This window comes from Lycorma delicatula, chromosome 2 (assembly GCF_047948215.1).
Source record: "Lycorma delicatula isolate Av1 chromosome 2, ASM4794821v1, whole genome shotgun sequence".
NCBI lineage: Eukaryota > Metazoa > Arthropoda > Insecta > Hemiptera > Fulgoridae > Lycorma > Lycorma delicatula.
The window spans coordinates 10,957,496-10,978,311 of NC_134456.1; the positions used below are offsets into that span (position 1 = coordinate 10,957,496).

The 20,816-nt window shown below is 31.4% G+C and overlaps 1 long non-coding RNA gene across 1 annotated transcript in view; it reads left to right on the forward strand.

Annotated features, from left to right (window-relative positions):
- Positions 1-20,816, forward strand: part of LOC142320116 (uncharacterized) — a 443,053-nt gene that overhangs the window by 372,713 nt on the left and 49,524 nt on the right. The window contains exon 4 of the long non-coding RNA XR_012755291.1: positions 5,416-5,561. This is a non-coding gene — a long non-coding RNA (uncharacterized LOC142320116). The remainder of the gene's footprint in view (positions 1-5,415; positions 5,562-20,816) is intronic.

Sequence of the window (20,816 nt, forward strand, 5' to 3'; positions counted from 1 at the left end):
GCCGCCAAAGAACAACGATATCCACGATCTAGTAGTTGATACGCTGGAATAATAAAACATTTAATTTCTCAAACACGGTTACCCCTGATATATTAATATATGATTAAAAATGTATAAATCCACATTACCGGCAATTAATTTTGAAATTATCAACATCTTTCAGTCCTTAGACCATCGTCAGGAGACTAAAATATAATAATAAAATAAAGATAAAAAATAAAAATATTAACCTGCCATGACCTGCAATCAGTCATGGCAGATTTTTATCTTTATTTTATTATGATATTTTAATCTCCTGACGATAGTTTAAGGACCGAATAATCTTGATAAGTTCAAAATTAATTGTTGATAAGATGGATTTGTGCTTTTTAATAATATTTAATAATAAAACATTTGTAAAAATTCTACGAAAATAAAATTTGAAGTTTACTTTTTATGTAGGCGATCAGCGAGACCAGGAAATTCTTTCCCGATTTGTTATTATTATTTTTTTAAATATACTTTTGGTGATATATTATACAAATGTTTTTGTTGTTGAAAGGACATAACAGGAAAAATGAAATTTCATGAAACCTTCGAAATATAGCTCCGCTCAATATGTCACCCTCATGATTTAATAATTCAAACAAAAAAAATAGAATCAATCCTTTCACACGAAATTTCATAATTGATTCTTGTGATATACTCTTTTTCTCTCTCTCTATCACACGCGCACGCATACAGACACACACAGACACACACACACACACACACACACATATAATTAAATTATAAAGGTTTTTGTATTATTGAACTAAACAGAATTTCAGGAAACCTGAAGAGAATAAAAAAGCAAAAAGCCAAAGTATTGCATGACTTTCCCGGCTACAAAAAAAAAAACAAAAATAAAAATCAAAAATAATATACTCGTATATCTTTTAGAGATGGGAAATAAATTTAAAAAATATCCATTTATAGGTTGAGTTTAACAAATTTGCTTAAATAAGTTTTTTTCTAAATACATTTAGAAATTATTAAATACTTTTAAATTTTCAAGAAATTTAAGTCCAGATCTGTTATAAATTTAATATTGGCTACTTATTATTATTTTAATTTAAAATAATGTAAATCTGTTAATCTACTCGTATAATCGTAATAAGCGTTAGTGGCGAAATAGTAAAGCGATTAATAAGTGTTAAATAAGTTCAATATATTGAACATATTCTTCTTCTTTTTCTCAATTTATGGATTAAGCATCAATACCTACTCCGGGAACAATCTCCTTATCGGTTGACCAAAACTCCGACGTCGTTCGGATTTGTATTTTCTCACCTGCAAATGGAAAATGTGTTTTCGTTCAGACGTTTTAAATAATCACACCAGTTTCTTTTATACATTATTCGGTTTTTTCAGTACTAAAAATATTTAATTCCCTTCTAATGTTCTCATTCGGTAATCTATCTTCCAACCTGCACCCCTTCGCTGCTCTCTGAGAAACCTCATTTACGCTGCACGCAGTCGCTCATTTTCTCTTCTAGAATGCACCGACATTTTTCTATCATACAGTACTATTAGTACCACCATAATTTAAAAAATTTAAGTCTTCTAACTTTCCGAATCGTATTTTTATTGTTCCACAGATATGTCTAAATCTATTAATCTTGTTTGTCACGTCATTGTTTTCGAAGAACGATACATCACAACTTAAATGTTTAATAATGAGGAATAATTGCTCAAGAATTGTACCGCTTAGGACAATCGATCTTATTAAATCCGATAATATTCGATCTTATCGAATTGTTCTCTAAAAATCCAAAACTTTCATCTTTTGTACGGAAATTCTCAATTTGCAATCCTTGTACACATTCTACAGCGTGAAATTCCCGTTTGCAGTTTATTTTATGTCTCCGAATCATAACATCATAATATGCATATGTAAAAATATAAATACAAAATTCTGCGCTTAATTGTGTCTCTTGAGTCAAAATCTTGTCGCCACTTACGAATGACATCGTCCAGATATATATTGAAGAATCTCGGAGAGATACAACAGGTTTGCCTAACTCCTTTATTTATCTTAATCTCTTTTTTTAGACTACCTCGGTAAACGTTTATCATAGTGTTTCTCTATTAACTATTTATGGTTCTGACAAGATGGAAAGGGAATCTCTTTCTAATTAATATATCCCATAGCTTCTGCCTGTTCAGACTATCAAAGGTTTTTTCAAAATCAAAAAACGCTAAATGCGTTTCCAAATTAAATTCCTTTCTCTTCTCTAAAATCTGGTCCAGTGTGATAACGGCATCCGTTGTCGAGCGATCTTTTCTGAACTCCATCTGCTCCTCTCCGATAACACGCTCAGCTATACCAATTATGATCCTAGAATGTATTTTTTACATACCTTATTTTTTACTTTAAAAGTTTTTGGAAAATATATAAGTAGACGGAAGATAAATCAAAAGAAAACATATTCCAATTTTAGGAGTCGGGTATTGAGTTAAAAATAATTTTTTTTTGGATTATTTATAAACGCATTTCAGGTAACAAATTTTCTTTAAAAACTTTTTCTCGAAAGTGCCTCTACAGAAAATTAAAATTGATTACTTTGTAATATCCCCTACCTTCTGAACGAACTTTGAAAAAAAAAAACTGAAGTGATCAATGCTCCATATATAGAAATATTTGTGCCAAATTTGAAAAAAATAGGTTTGATCAATTCTGCCAAAATAAGGTCAAAAGAAGTGCAACGCACATGCGTATTTGCATACGTATGTTTCTTTAGTCAAGATTAACTAAAACGTAAAGATTTACAAAAAAAAAACCGATATCCCATTTTTGACATGATCACCATTCTGTACCCTTTAATGTAGCTATATTCAAAGGGAAAGTAAAACGATATGCTTTTATATTTTTAATAATTTTCCTGTATTCCTGGAGTCAGAGAGCCTAATTTGGCGGTATTTTTATTATCAGTTGCTCTTGCAAACTCTAATCTAGTTAAAGGAATTAAGTAAAAAAAAATTATTTGATTAAGAAATCTGAACATCAGGGTTAAAGACAAAGATTTTCCACTGCAACACACTGGGAAATCTGCCACTATCACTTATTACAATATAGATCAACAGTTCCGTATTATTTTAAGTAAAAATAAAAATAAGTAGACAATATTCCACCGCAGATGTGGACTTAAAATTGTAGAAAGTTTAAAAATAATTTTTAATTTCTTAGTCGGTTAACAACAAGCTTCGGAATAAGCATGATTAAAGAATTGCATATTGTCGTCCGTACAGCATCAAAGTAAAATGTGTTTAAAAGAATCATAACTTTAATGTTAGTATGGTTGAGTCTAGGAAACTAATCTCCTTCATTAAAAGCATTTTATTAACTTATTTTCTTCTATATAGGGTTAACAATTTATATGCTGAGTATTACAAAATTGATCACTAACCGAAAAAAATCGTAATTTAGTGTTTATTTTCGTGGATATTTTTTTCCTTATTGATGTGTTAATTTTATCATTATATATTTTATTTTTTTAAATTATGTTTAATTTTTTACTTCCTTGTACAAAGTAAAGGAAGTATTGTGATCACGAAATATTTTGATTTTATGATTTCAACGAAAATATCCATTTTGGACCATCCCTGAAACCATCTTGACTATTTTCAGCGTGACGTCTGTACGTATGTATCTCGCATTATTTATTTATTTATTGAAATAACGTTTTAAAGTGTAATTAAAAAATATACATTGTGCAAATTTGTAAGGTGCAGTATTGAAGTGAAAATGTTTTTTTAATTTATGTGTTGTTGATCTTGGGATGGTTAAGGTTCACAATTGGGTACGGTAGGCAGAGCTGCGATCGGGTTTTAGAAGTTTTTTTTTAATTTTTGGTTTATCAGTAAAACCCGGTACTTGGTGCTGCGATCGGATTCTAGGTATTTTTTTTATTTTGTTGCTTTTTCGCATAAATCGGATAGGTAGTGCTGTTCTGACAATTGGATTTATTTACATTCTGAATTTTATATAGTTAAAGGTGAAACTTTATAAGGTTCCATAATGTTTTGTAAGTTTCTTAATGTTCAGTATTAATTGTAATGATTTTGTAACCGCAACACTTTTCGTTAAAAAAATATTTTCCACCGAATACTGTGATTAGAGAGTGGTGTGAATTAAATCCGATAGGTAGTGCTGTTGTTTTGCCGTTTGGATTTATTTACATTCTGACTTTTATAAAGTGAAAGATTAAATTTTGTTAAATTGCTAATGTTCAGTTTTTTAAGGTTTTATGAAACTTTCAATTGTTGTCATTTAATTTGTATGTATACTCAAATCTAGCAATAGCGAAGCATTGTCGAGTCTGCTAGAATTGCGCGCTTATTGAGAATATTATATTATATTATTATTTATTGAAATAACGTTTTAAAGTTTAATTAACAAATGTACAATGTGCAAATTTGTAATCTGCAGTATTGAAGTGAGTATTTTACATGGTTTTTCAAGAATTTTAATGATGTATACACATGCATTCAATAACAATCAACTTAACCTAAAAATTGAAATTGTCAGTTCTCATTTGATTCTATGAACTTATGAAGTATTGAACGGCTCTTTGAAAATAAAAATGTCAGTTTGTAAAATAAATTGTAACATTTATAAAATTAAAATATAAGTTACTTATAATATAGTTAAAGTATATTTAAAAAATTGAATTTATAATGTTTTAGCTGATTAATGTTATAAAAAGTTTTCTAAAATTATTTTTAATTTACAATTATCTAAAATTTGGTAAAATAGATGTTAAATAAAGAAAGAGAAAAATGATAAAAATTTCTACTAAAATTTTAACTACGTTGCTTTTTTACAGTCCTTTAATTTCTTTATTAATTGATTAATTAAGCTGTTACATGGTTATGAAACTTCAAAATTATTAAATAAAAAAAAAAATATCTAGGAGGTACTTTTTTAGAATGATGTTAAGTGAAAATTAGTAGTAATGAGGATCAAAATTTATTAATTACACTAATTATTAATTTTACGACGTTTCGATTTTTTAATTCAATTTTCATCGGACATCTCAATATTTAGTGAAAATAAATATTAACCATACTACACATAATTAATCAATAAACCCATTACAATAATACAACAATCACAAACTGATAATATCATACTAATAGTCATTTTAATGAAATTTAGAACACATTCCTGCTAATTTTAACTTACTTAATTAAGTTACTTATATTTATGTGTGTGCATTTATTACAGAATATTGCCGCGTTAGGACAACGTCTGTCGGGTCCGCTAGTTTCATTATAATTTTTCGTTAAAAAATTTATATTTTTTAAAAATATTTTGATATTTTAACTAACTTTCTATACAATTTTATTTTTTTTTAATCAAAACTAAGCCGTCTTATTTTTACTTATTTTCAGTTATCATTGTAAGAACATAAAAATACAACCATTGCTGAATGGAAGAAAGAACTTGATGCTTGTGTTCTCTATCATTTGCTTCTGTTAATGTTGCTAAATACAGTACGTCTTTGAATCAACGGTGCTGAGAGAATCCTTATTAGTAGGTAAGTCTTGCTTAATAGCTCACTTGTACTCGTAGTTTGATGCTACCTAAATACTAGGCGCAGTTATAGGAAGCCGTACTGATGATATTTAATCGAAATGATGATGTTCTTTGAAAAGTTTTTTCATCAACTATTATTTAATTAATTATTATTGGTGGATTATTTTTTTCTAAATAGTGTATTTATTTATATCGAATTTATTTAGAATTTTATTTTATTTAATTAAAAAAATAATTAAATATACATAATTTTATTATTGTTTTTGTTTTTTTAAAGTCGCTTCAACATTATATGTCATTAGCGATTTATCAATGCAATATAGCTGTACCGGTAAATGTGTAGTGTTGAATAGAACTCAGGAACGGTCAGCCATTCCTGAGAACTTTCGACTTCGAAATTAGCTGATTTACGAAGACGGGTTAACCACTACACCAACCCGTTTTGTTTTAGATATTTTATAATGTATAAATTTATTAATTTTCTTTAACATATATAACCTAAGTAAAAAGTAATTAAGTTAAATGAAATGAACCACAGGAAATGTTTCAGATACGGCACAAAATTTGGCGCGTATTATATATATATATATATATATATATAAAAAATATATAAAATATATATATATATTTATATATACATATATGTATTTATTTATTTTGTATTACTTTTCTGGTTGTACAATGTTAGTACATAATATATTTCTCCATTTAAAAATAATAAAAACTTAATTGCAAAATTCTGTGTATACGTATGTCAATATGTTGGTATTTAATTTTGTTTATATTTCACAAAATGGTTTTATCTAAATCATGAATTTAGTTTAACTCGTATAATAAACGATTAAAATGTTGAAAAAATTAAACGATACAAGAAATTGACACTAATTGAAAGCTTACTAAGTACGTACGTAAGAGTTGACGAACATTTTACTTGAATATCTGTTTTAGCTTATCTAAACATAATGTCTAATGAAATAACATAAAATTAATCCAAAAAATAAAAAAACAAGATTTTCCTAAAAGTCCCTCCTCCAACATTACTACCTAAATTTGATTATTTTTTAAAAAATATTTTCAGCTTTGTAATGTTTTATTCTATCTACTTGAATTTAAAAAAAGAATTGGTTTCTTTAACTGAGAGGTCATTATAATGGTAACTGTTTTCAAACAACATCTGGGCGTAAAGGGATAATAAATCGCCTCTTATAAAAAGAAATGTTTTTAACTTTATACTCTTCTAACCTGTACTAAAAGCTAAAAGTTATCAAACTTTACCATAGGGTGGAGAGTAAAAAAATAAACCTCCACTATTAAATACAGAAGTTATATCATTTTTTTTACTTTGTACATCGTTAGAAGATAATGATGTGAAACTTAAAATTATTTTTGTATCATAAATGAGACATTATGTAGGTAGTAATTGTTTTAAATGCTCATCAGAAAGATACATGGTAATTAGTTCTTCTTTTGGTTTCAAACTGGATAAAAACATCATTTGAAAGCTTTTTAGCTGAATCTTATGACAGTACAGAATAAATTGACATATTTTGTTAATTTAACAGCAATTTTTTTGTAAAAAAAATTATATCAGGTTGTCTAAAATGTATTGAGCATTTTGACGCTAAAATTGAGAATACTTTCATTACTATTGGAGAATAACATTACGAGACCACATATGCACCATTTTTTTCGATGAGCTCCCATTTTTCCGGTAACATAAAATTCCCATCGCTACAGAACTTCTGTGGTTTCTTGTCAAAATATTGCGTCACGTGGTTTTCACAGGCCTCTTCCGAAACTAACTTAACACCATTCAGAGAGTTCTGCGGAGACTGAAACAGATGGTAGTCTGACGGCGTCAGATGCCAGCAATACGGTGGATGCATTAAAACCTCTTAGTCGTCAAGGTCTCTCAATTTCTGACGGGTTGTTAAAGATGTAAGCTGTCTGGCTTTGCCAGCGCGGTATGCCACTTTTTTCTGTGGACCAGTTCAGGTCGTTTCTTTTGATTTGCTAGATGCAATCGCACTAATTGTCGACAGTACAGATCTGAGTCTATCGTTCTGACTGGCGGCAGCAGCTCGTGTTGTACGATGCCCTTCCAATCCCACCAAACGCAAAGCATAACCTTCCTGGGCGTCAGTATGGGCTTTGCCACATACTATAGAGCTTTTCCTCATTTTGACCTCGATCTTTTTTGCACATTGTTGTCGTACACGTTTCATCACTCGTGATTAACCGGTTTAGAAATGACTCGATCTTGTTACGTTTCGGTAGAAATTCGTAGTCAGAAATTCGATCGAGTAAATTTTTCAGACAGATCATATGACATCCAAATATGGAGTTTGTTTTTTTAACCGGCTTTCTCCAAATTATTTAACACTGTTTGATGATGGATGGTTAGGTCATTGGCGATGTCATCACTGCTTACATGCCAGTCTTCCTCGACTTTGTCAGAATATCATTCATTTTTTGTGATCGGTCACCCGATGCAAGATCATCTTGGACATCGAAATTTCCAGAACAAAAGCGACTGAACTATCTTTTGGCTATTGATTTAGATAACGTATTTTGCCCTTAAACCAGTACGAATTTCTTCACGGTGTGTAGCATTTGCGCCTTTTGAAAATAAAGTTGTAAAATGTAGTGCAGTGTTGCGAAAAGTTCACTCACCTTCACGGCGCAATACCGCAATACCTTAGTCTAAGTATAAGATTCCAACAATTTTTGCACATCTACTAGCTTCAACTGCCAGCTGTGAAATTATGTTCAGCCTGATCCACTGCGACTCATATACCCTGACGTTTGGAATGACAGTAATATCTCGTGCACAAAAGGCTCAATACATTTTTACCTGTAAAATTAAAACAAAAATATATATAACAATTTTTTAAACTTTTTTTGTAAAGAAATGAAGTGCTAGTTCATCTTTTGATACCAACCAAACTAAACAATTTGTATAGTTGTTTTAGCAAGCCGCTAAATCAGCTGATCACGGGTTGTTTATTTAAAGTTTCCACCAAGGATCCTGGCATTTTTCCACCTATCAATCACATTTTTTCCACCTATCAATCACATTTTTTCCTGCCAAAATCTATGTACACGACCAAAGTTGTAGCAGTAATAATAATAAACAAATGCAAATAATTTATAAGTAAATAAGGCCATAAAGGAATAATTTAAAATTTATCACTGGCGAATAAGTTAAATTTTATGTTCTATGCAAATTTTATAAAAGTTCAACATGGATATCAGAAGTTTTGGTGGGGTCAACTTTATCGAGCAAAACTTTTACAGACATCATCATAGCATAAAGTTAGTATCATTTAGTTGTTTCTAATTTATAAACTTTTAATATCGACTCTAACCCAGTGCTCAATCAGCTTCCTCGCAACACCGTATGTAGCGACAATATTGGCTGGCATTCTGTGTGGCCCCATAAGCCAGATGAAACGAAGACACTCTAAAATCAGTTGTCTCACCAACCACCCGACGTATGTTCTCTGTAATCTTCTCCTCAGTTGTGGTACATTAAACATCCCACAGGTGAACTACCGACCTGTGACCAACCCTTGTCTTCATGTCGACATGCAAGTCCTTGGCTTTAGCCTGAAGAACTGCCTTATCAGCGCCCTCAATTAGAAGAAAGCATTTGATTCCATTCTGCATAACTAGCGACTGAAAATTTAGAAATCTACAAAATCGATCCATATCTACACCACTTTCTATAGTCATACAAACGTGGAAGACAACAATACATTTAAATACACATCAACAAGAAATATAAATTGAAGACATGAAGATCAACAGCAGAATATTCCAGGGTGACTTCCTCAGTGTCGTATGGTTTTGCCTATTCCCCAATGCTCTTTCAAATGTACTGAATAACTCATCTTTTGGCTTCAAAATAAAACATCAGAACGCTCCGCAACACACAATAAACCACTTACTGTTCACAGATGATATCAAGTTACATGCACAAAACAGAAGAAATGCAGTCATTACTGAAAATAGTAGAAGAGTTCACACAACACACATGCATGGAATTCAGTATTAACAAACGCAAGATACTTCTTGTAAAATCTAGACAGGTAGAGATAACAAAAATACTCAACAATGAAATCACAGAAAACATACAAATACCTCAGATTTTAAGAAAATGCAAGAAAAAATCAAAAAATCAACAAAGAATTGCCCAAAAAGAGACAAATATAGACTAACCGGTACTCAAATCAAGACTTAATGCCAAAAATATCATCAAGGCAATTAATATACATACACAGCCCAGTTCTTTCCTTTGGCATAATTAAATGGTCAGACGCAAACCTGGAAGATCTAAACTAACCGATAATCATAAATCAGACCCAAACTCGCGCATTGAAAGAATTACAATTAGCTAGAAACAAGGAGAAAGAGAAGTCGCAGATTTAAAAATATTTCATAAAACAAATAGAAAATCTAAGATCTTATTTCAAGAACAAAAACACATCGTTCCACAAAGCAGTTAACAAAGCATACAAGTAATATACACCGATTAATCTACAACAAAAGGACACACATAACATCTATACAACCTCAACACAACAAAGAAACAGTGAGCAACATAAAATATTCACCTGAAAGCATACTAGATAATGCTAACTACAAAGGTAAAAGTTTTCATATAAATGGCTAACAATAGCAGAATTATTCCCAGAGACTGGATGATTTGCACTAGCCGTACAAGATAAAGTAATAGTCAAAAAAACTACAGCATATACAATATGAAAGAGAAAATAGAAACAGACAATGCAGAAACTACTGGACATACAACAGGAGGTTGTAAAATACTCTCTGGAACAGACTACAGTGAAAGAAATAACACAGCAGCAAAAATAATCCACCAAAAACTTACAGTTAAATATGTACTTATTGCAACACACATACCGTACTACAAATACACAGCTAAAAGCATACTAGAGAATATAAACTTTAAACTATACTGGGACAGATCAATAATTTAATATTAAAAGAAAGAGCGAGAATGGAAAGATATACTCCTCTTGCAGTAGAGCTAAAAGAAATCTGAAAACAGAACATAATAACAATAATACTACTGATCATAAAATCAATCACAGGCGTTACAGAAAAAAAAACAATGACCGAAAAATCTATTACTAAAGAAATTAGATTCCCAATAAAATTTACAAAAACCTACAGGAAGTCATAATTCTAAAAACAACTACAATAGTCAGGAAGTTCCTACAATAGAAGAACGTGTGAGTTACATACCCTCATACCCTCAAATAACCTGAATTAACTACTACTGTGAGAAAACTTGAAATATTAATAATGTCTTTAGTAATAATATTAATAATTTATTTTATTTAGTACATCAGAACCACTAAACCCTTTGTATATTGTACATTCAACACAAAACAACTATGTACACATAACGTTAACATATACATAAGCAACAATAAACGTAAACAACATGAGTGTACGCATAATATTATAATAATAATAATCCAAGATAACAAATATAATTTACTCATATTATTATATGATGTCCAAAAAAAAAATGATAGCAAGGTATTAAACACAATTTCTGACTGTAATTTGAAAAAATAAATTCCACCATTATTTAAACGCATTTCACCAGAAAAAGCAGAGCACTAGTAATATTATTATAATAAATAATTCTTTTATGTTAAAGTACATGATGAGTATTTAACATCAAAAATGCAATTAGTCCACTCAAATTAAAGCAAAACATTTAATATTTTTGATGTTTTATAGATAAATATATATATATTTTTTTTTCCTAATAATAATGGACTGCTGTATAATACGGGATTGGAGGTCCCGAGCTGTCCGCAGTTGTACTTCTAGATTTCACTGTTTTCGGCGCAGTAGGGAGGCATGACCGTGATCTATTTTTCCTGACGTTGGGCCGAGTGTGAACGGAGAGAGCTCATCCCTCTTCTCGTTTGTGGAACGAAGTTGTGGGTGGGTCGCTGTGAGCTTAGCTCTGTCGAAGTTTTACGCCGCTCAGCACGAGTCAGTCATTTCGTCCCTTGGCAATGATTGTCGCATGCGTAAGGGTATCGGAGCCCTTACGGTGCGAGCCCTGGGATGTCGGTATCGTGGGTCAAGTAGTATCTGACTCCCCGGCTCGGTTAAATCTGTGGTTGACGGCTGACTGGGAACCTTACTAGGATCGATGATCCTAGGTACGCCCTACCGTCGTCTCTCCGCTCGCACTAGTAATATTATTATAATAAATAATTCTTTTATGTTAAAGTACATGATGAGTATTTAACATCAAAAATGCAATTAGTCCACTCAAATTAAAGCAAAACATTTAATATTTTTGATGTTTTATAGATAAATATATATATATATTTTTTTCCTAATAATAATGGACTGCTGTATAATACGGGATTGGAGGTCCCGAGCTGTCCGAGCTGGTTGCAGTTGTACTTCTAGATTTCACTGTTTTCGGCGCAGTAGGGAGGCATGACCTTGATCTATTTTTCCTGACGTTGGGCCGAGTGTGAACGGAGAGAGCTCATCCCTCTTCTCGTTTGTGGAACGAAGTTGTGGGTGGGTCGCTGTGAGCTTAGCTCTGTCGAAGTTTTACGCCGCTCAGCACGAGTCAGTCATTTCGTCCCTTGGCAATGATTGTCGCATGCGTAAGGGTATCGGAGCCCTTACGGTGCGAGCCCTGGGATGTCGGTATCGTGGGTCAAGTAGTATCTGACTCCCCGGCTCGGTTAAATCTGTGGTTGACGGCTGACTGGGAACCTTACTAGGATCGATGATCCTAGGTACGCCCTACCGTCGTCTCTCCGCTCGCACTTGAGTGACATATTGACTGGCGGAACATAGCTTTATGGAATCTTCTACTTCCACGACACGTGGCAGTGTGGTCACGTAAAACCCTCGTCTTTGTCTTCGGAAGCGAAGAGAACGAAAGCGTCGAATTTATTGAAGAAGTGAAAATTAATAGAATTAAGTTTCGAGCGAAGAGCGATGGATCGATTCCAAAATATTTAGTTATCAAAAGAAAATATGTGGATTTTTCGAAGTTTAACCCTTTTGTCATAGCTCGAGACGTCACGGAAGCTGAAGGCGGGCCCGTCAAAGGAACAAGGAAGATTGTTTTAGAAACAGTTAATGATTCACAGTCGATACGGCTAGTTAATGTCACTGTGATTGGAAGATTGAAGTTACTGATATTGAGGTTACACCATATGGAATGTTAAACACTTCAAAAGGAGTGATCGTGTCCAGACTTGTTAAACTACACTGAGGCTGAAATTGTCGAAAAACTTCATGAACACGGAGTCATAGCGTGTTGACGGTTGAACATACGATGTAATGGAGAAGTAGTACTCTCCGCATTACATGTCCTAACATTCAATAAACCTAAATATCCAAAGAAGATTGTTTTCATCGATTAGATGATTGATGTTCCTGACTTTATCCCAACACCATTGCTGTGTTTTATGTGCTAGAAATTTGAACACACGGCATCACGATATATAAGAAAACAAATCTATATGCGGTGAGCCGTTGCACGTCGATGACCGTGCAGAGATCTAGCTGTGTGCGTCAATGGCCTTAGACATCGCTCAGCAAGACTCCATTCGGGTACCTGTTCTGTTTATAAAGACCAGGAGGCAATCCAAGAGGTGAAGGACGTACAGATGATTAGCTGCTATGGTGCTAAGAAAATTGTAATTAATAGACAACCGAAGACTGCGTATTATGCTCAGGTTGCTGCAGCTCGTGCAGCTTCCTTTAAAGCAGGAAATGCAATATTTGAACTGGCACTAGCATTTGCTAAGACGGTTGAACGCATCATTAATGAGTAATTGAAAGCTAGACCGGTTAAAGAAACGAGTCATAAACCGCTACCTTCGGTAGTGGTTTTCTAAAACAAAGACTTCTTTTCCACCAAGAATTGGGCCTTAGAAACTCAGCGAAAACCTTTTAATCACAAGTTCACATCGAGAATATCCCTATTCAGGGACTTGAGAAGCATGTGGTAAAGATGTTGGAAGAAAGAAATGTTGATAGATCAACAATGGAGCCTCCAAAAGCGCGGAGGTCTGTAAACGAGAGGGCTCCACACGCTTTAGGGGGGGAGTGCATCGAGTCTAGACTTTCATGCACTGCTGACCACTCCATCAGAGTCTGTATCATCTGATGCCGGCACTAAGATATCCTCGGTAATTTATTGCGGAGGATCAAAGAATCCATCTCCGAGGCCTTAGACACCTTAGAGTTCGACATCGAGGTCTTCAGGAAGGTGGAAAAAATAAAAAAAAGGATGGTCTAAGGATTGACCTAGGCGATAGATTTTAAGAAGTTAGTTCTAAGTGCTTTTGATTTTATTATTTATTTAATGTTTTAATCTATTTTGATACCTTTTTACAACATTTTGTTACGAATGGCTTTTATGTTTGAAGGGTCTTTAACGAGTCTTGAAGTGTTTCATGTGTTAGCTTTTAATTTCTTATGACAAGTCTACTTTTAGATATTCTGTTTTCCAAAAACTAGTATTTTGTTTATAACGCTAGTTTTTTATCCGGAAGTAAAAGAAATATTTTCATTTTTCTTTTTTTTTTATGTGGAAAGAAGAGCTAATGACAAATTACAATCGATGCCCTAAAACTTAAAAAAAAATAATAATATTTTTATCTCATTTTTTACAACGTACGTATTTCTTACAAAATTACACTGAAGTTAGTAACAATTCTTGAAAATTTAAAATAAAATAAACACACTTATATAGACATGAATAAAACATACCAGCTATGTGGAAATATACTTGTAAGTTACATTACTGAGAATAGTTGATGCATTACATTCCATAAGCCACGTGTGTTGCCTATCCCTAGTTTCCAGGAAAAGCCAACGTGAGAAACAATTTAATGCAGCTGCAACCTATGTTTCTTTATTTCAATTGTAAGAATAATTATTGAGTCTCAGTCTAGCATTCATGGGGTGGTAAAGTCTCAGTCCTGGATTCGTTCGATGAACATCGTCCTATTACTTTCTCAATCAGCAACTCATCTAGTTAACATGTAAAGTCTCTGCCTTGTATTATTAGACTCGTTCGATATTACATCGTCCTATAAAATTAATAAAGTCATTTGCATGTACGCGTAATGACATTAATAATTCATTTTAAACAATTACTTGTATAATAATTGTATAAATAAAGTTCATGTAATAAAGTTCATGTTTTTTTTTTTTTTTTTTAAACAGAACTACTTGAGTTTTAAACTTAACTTGTATATATAATAATAATTAAAGAAAATTACCTAACGTATTCTTGATGCGTTACAAATTTTAGATCGTAAAAGCATGAGAAATAGATACTCTGAGGAAATTCAATATGGAAGTTGCCATCTTTATAATTTAACAATTGTGATTAATGAAATTATTAAATAATTTTATTGTTTACTCAGGGTGCTATTATATTATTTTGCAACTTTTCGAAAGAGAGGAAAAAGTAGAAATAATAGTGAATAATTATTCCTGGTATGGAGTATGATAATTTGAACTTCTGAAGTTGTATTTACATAATTTATTCATTTAAATGTACTTTAGTTTATCATACTTATCTCATTTAAACTTATCTTACACTTATACTTAATTATCTTATTTATAATCAAAATACATACTTATTTACATTTCTATAAATATAATTCTTCGATAAGTTAGCTTATTTTTACTATGTTTCGATATATTATCTAATTCATTGAATTTAAAAAAAAAAGTTATCGTAAGGCATCGTAAATTTTTTTTGTTTTTTTTCCATTTACAATCTCAACAGAGCTATATTTCTTTTTTTTCGTTGAATATTTATATGTAAGCCTAATGATTATCATCTTCTTGTCTTTCTAAAAAAATTTACTTATATGTAGTTTTCTTTATTTTTGAGTTTAAGCGATTGAAATCAAAATTATCGAAACAAAGAAAAAAAACTTAAAAATATTCATCACCGTACCGATACGAATTGATTACTTAAATATTTAATCAAAATAATGTTAATGAAAGGCCAACAACTGAAAGTAATCGGCCACTCGGTTTTAAAAATATTGATAGTAGGTACAATTTATTTATGCATAAAAAGAAAGTAATATAAAATATAAAAGGATATAAAAAACAAAATTCTGTACTGTATTTTGAAGGTAACTTAACATTATCAAGTGTCAATTATCAAATCATTGTTTTCAAAGTTCAAAAGGAAAAAGTAAGATTTTTCTTCTGCCTAATAGTTTTAATAAATTTTTTTTACGGAAAATATTTAATGTTCATTATGTATTTTTTGATAACTATAAAAATAACAAAAGAAAGTGAAACAGAAACAGGGATTATTACTGAACAAATTTTTTTAATAACAATATTTTTCTGTCTGGAAAGAAAATAGTATAAAAGTAATCAGAAAAAACCTTTTATGACCTTATAAACCAAATACCGTCTAATTAAAAGTAAGTCGGTGTCTATTAAGCCGTTTATAACAAAAACTATTTCAGTTAAGTTCTTTGAAGATTATATATGCCGTCGCTTATTTTACTTTCAAATAATTCTGTAGATTTTGTATATTAGTTTCGTTATCTAACTTTCAATTGCACTATATTGATGTATTCCTTTTAAAATATATGTAAACCAGAAAGAAATACAAATCGAAATATATAAATCTCAACAAAATCGTTTTTATAAAAGTATGAGTCTTATTTATTTTACTAAATACTACTAATTTATTATAATGAATAATATATTTCATGTTCTGATCTATTCTAAGCTTATGAGAAATTGAAAGAATACAGTTATTCATTTCAACTGTGGTTTTACATTAGTAACTAGCAGACCCGGCAATGCTTTGCTGTTGCTAGATTTGAGTATATGTGGATTAAATGAACACAATTGAAAGTTAGATAAATGATTAACAAAATGAACATTACGGAACTCTCAAAATTTAACCTTTCCCTTTTTCCCTTTTTCTTTTCCTCTTTTCTCCATGTTCCTTACCCGTTTTCCCTTTTCCCATTTCCATTTTAAGATATCCCTTTACCACCCCTTCCCCATTCCATTCCTTATTACCTTTTCCTCTTTCTCTTTTCCCCTTTCCATTTCCTTTTCCCCGTTTCCCCCTTTTTTATTTTTTTAATTTTCCCCTTTCCTTTTTCGATATTTCCCTTTTCCGATTTTCTTTTATCCCTTTTTCCCCGCACGTAAATCGGTGTAGTAGTTTTTTAGTCTATAGCGGACACACATATCGGAAACATTGAAATGGAATCGTAAAATATTTAGTATACTGTGTGTTGCTTTTACGTCCAAAATATAGCGTTGTTTTTAAAAAAAAAACCATGTTTTTACCTGTCACAGGTATGACATCTTAGGTATATAAATACTAGGTATACAAAAACACGCGCGAATTTGAATGGAACGGTGTGTCAAAATTTCAAAGCAATCGGCGAAGAACTTTGGGATATTTAAGATTTTGAACAAACAAACCATTTTTACTTATATTGATGTTTTACTATAGTGGAGTCGTCTTCCATCTCTCTAGATGAATCCCGGGTTCGAATTCCAGTCAGGTATGGCATTTTTCATAAGTTACAAAATATAATTTCCATATTCCACGCGGTTTGGTGATATCATTAAGCCAAAAAAAGGTGAAGGAAGCTGCTGCCAACAAACTTGATCGACTAAAATTCATGCTTTTACATGCTGTTAAATAAATAAAAAATAATTTATTTTCAAAAGCATAAACATAATACAGTAAAATTCATAGTTCATAATAATATTTAACCAATTTTTTTTTTTAATATAATTAGATGGACAAAATATATAATATACTAGTAGTATATCACATACTACAGGTAGTAACGTGACTGGATTTGTATAATATTCGTACATTAACAAAGTTGTGTCAGTTGATGTATTAAATCGCCAGTAATAGATAAGTAATGAATAGAGGAATTATTTTTGTATCAAATTGATTTCGCCTTTGGTTATAAATTCCTAAATTTTTGCCATCATTTCACATATTTCTATAATATCGTTTTGTTAGTATTGCATTAACTTGATCTAGTATTAGTTGTTGTTTATAGTAGTTTACATCATATAAGTATTTGGCTAGATTCCTAATACAAATTTGGAATTTATTAATTATTTATCACATTGTTGATTTTATATAAAATTTATATGATTCTCCAAACATAAATATAAATAATTTATTAATCGACATTATAAAAGTGAAGTCTTGTTATTCCTTTATCTGCAGCTTTACTAAAATGGTTTTTCTATAAAACACAGTTACCTGCCTACCTATCTAAAGAATTTAATTTAATAAAATATAGGTTGCAGTTTGCGTTTTATTGTATTTATAAGATAACCGAACATTTTATTTCATAACTCATATAAATCTGCTATTTCAGAAATCAATGAATAAATGAAGATAAATGGTAAGGAACAAATTACAATCTAAAACTTTTAAGCCAGACCAGGTTGAATCATTTTTAAAACAAATTAAAACTGTTTATATATATATATATATATATATATATATATAAAATACTAGCTCTACCCGCCACGCTTCGCTGTGGCACATTGTGGTTGCATGGATGAGAAATGAGAAACAAAACAAAGCATACGTTTCATAGAAGTTTAATTTTGCAATACTTGTGGATATACAATATTTTTTTGTTTTTTCCACTGTCTGCGTAGATATAAAGGCTATCTGGTTTGCCGACTCGGGAACACGCAACATACAGTTGCCCATGTGAGAAGCAATCCGCATCTAAATCTAAACCACACAACTCTAAAGATTGACCTTCTTGAGCTTTATTGATTGTGATTGCAAATGCCAATCGAATTGGGTATTGCAATCTTTTAAACTGAAATGGTGTATCGGTTGGGATCATGGGTATTCGAGGAATGAGGACATCTTCACCTTTTGAAGGCCCCGTTAAAATCGTTGCTTCCACTTCGTTATTCTTCAATTTGTTAATTGCAAGTCGCGTGCTGTTGCAGAGTTTTGGCTGATTAATATTCCGCAACAGGATAATTGTTATTTTTTGATCGAACCGTTGCTAGAATCAATCTAATGAGGAATGTTTTCCCAGTTCCTCCTGGCGCATCCAAGAAGAAGGTCCCCCTAACTCTACAACTAAAAAACTGTACAAATTAAAAATAGATGAAAACAATCTTTGATGCGGGTTATATATCGTGCTAAAGTTTTTTTTTAATATCGTGTTTTTTTTTTTTTTAATAAAATACAGATGTTTTAGCTGTTAAATATAATTCAAAGAAATTTGGTCGTTGTGTTTGACAGCGGCCATCTTGCATTGATCTGATTGGTTTTCCGTTGTTTAAATGTACAAATTAAAAATAGGTAGATTTATTAAAAATAGATGAAAACAATCTTTGATGCGGGTTTTATATCGTGCTAAAATTTGAGCTCAATCCGTGCAGAACATTTTGAGTTTTTGAAGCCGTACACAAACGAACTTAACATTTATATATATATATATATCTATATATATATATAGATATATATTTTTTTTTCTCTCTTTATTTTCCACGAAGTTAGTGTGTGTTTGTATAAGCGAATTCTGTTGCTTAAAAGTTGCTGATATTATTACTGAACTTAAGAAAAACTAGTAAAAATTTTCAGATTATATTTCGTAAAACGGTTTACGTATTTAGAATTTAATTAAGAGCTTTAATTATTTAATTGCACATGTTTGTATGTAAGTGTGTGTGACCGATTTCTCTAGCTTGCAAATGCCCACTATGAAATTTATAAACGACTCCTAGTTTTTCAGTTAAGTCAGAACAATAAAAATATATTAATAAAATTTTATCAAATTTCATGAGATATTAGTTTATTTTTTGCAAATCTATTAGTTACAGTTTTCAAAAGAACATAAAAACGATGTCATTCAAGCAATAAATAGTCAAAAAATTGTCAGGAAATTATAATTTCATTTAGTTTTGAACAACAACAACGAAGGAATTAAGTTTCGGATACATTAAACAGGAAAAGCGGAAATGGCAATCAAATGCCTACTTAATTTAAAAAAATATATATATTTGTTTTGCTTCACAATTTGTTCATTTGCAATCGGTTTCGAGTAAGGAATACAAATAAATCGTATTACAAAAAGCACATTATGAGGAGTTTCGAACGAACACCCTCAATAAAACGTACATATACATAAAAATACAAATAAAGTACATACATAAATACATGTAAAGGCACTTGCACTTAATAAGACCACATAGTTACAATAATTTACAAAGGTCTAAAAAAAAGTTAACAAAAGTTTTACAGTGTCATTAAACAATATACAAACACAAACAAATAGTAACATACCAAGCTCATGGAAATAAATAGAAAGAGGCTAAGCTTCTCAAGGTATAGAAAGATGGTCATCACATATGTGACATTGAAATCACTCAGATTCCCCCAAGTCCAGCACACGTAAGTGTATCAGTCGCCAGACATCCTCCCTGTTGTCTAAAAGATTAACTGAAGAAAGTTCACATCATTATATATCCGATGCTTATAATTTGAACTAAACCGTTTGACTTTTTCGCGAACATCAAGGTAATACCAGATATTCTGTTTCTTCGTTCCTTGTGAACTACAGTGCCTCTACAATGGATCTTGTCAACTTATTCTGTAAACGTTGTATAATCTTAATATTACTCTTGCTCGTCGTACCCAGTAGTTCATGCTATAGGTCCAAATCAGTTTTAGGATCACCTTGTACATTAAAAGTTTGTTGGACAGCGAGAAGCGTGAATTTCTGCCTAACAACCAATAAAGCTTCTTATACCTCATGTTTAATTATTTCCTTTTTTCTCTCACGAAATACTTCCACGTCAAACGACGATCAAGGAGCAGCCCAAACTACCGAACGCGGATCAGATGTCTTCAATGGAGAGAGCAATGATGAAGATCACTGAAAACCACTCTTAACTTTCCAAAAAATTGCATCCATCTCTATCCAAAATATTTTCCTCAGGAAAAGATTTTTCCTCCTCACTCAAAATAGTTTTTGAATGTCTCATTCCTTCAGCAGTCTTTTCGGTCTGCGTGCAGCCATTATCAGAAATGTTATGCCCTTTTGTCTGCTGTAGCATTGCCACTTTCTTCTCAGTCATTTCTTTGTATTAATTATATCCATCATCTCTCTCGGATGGTCCATGCCTCCTCCCCCTTAGGTGTCAATCGCCATGCTCTAAT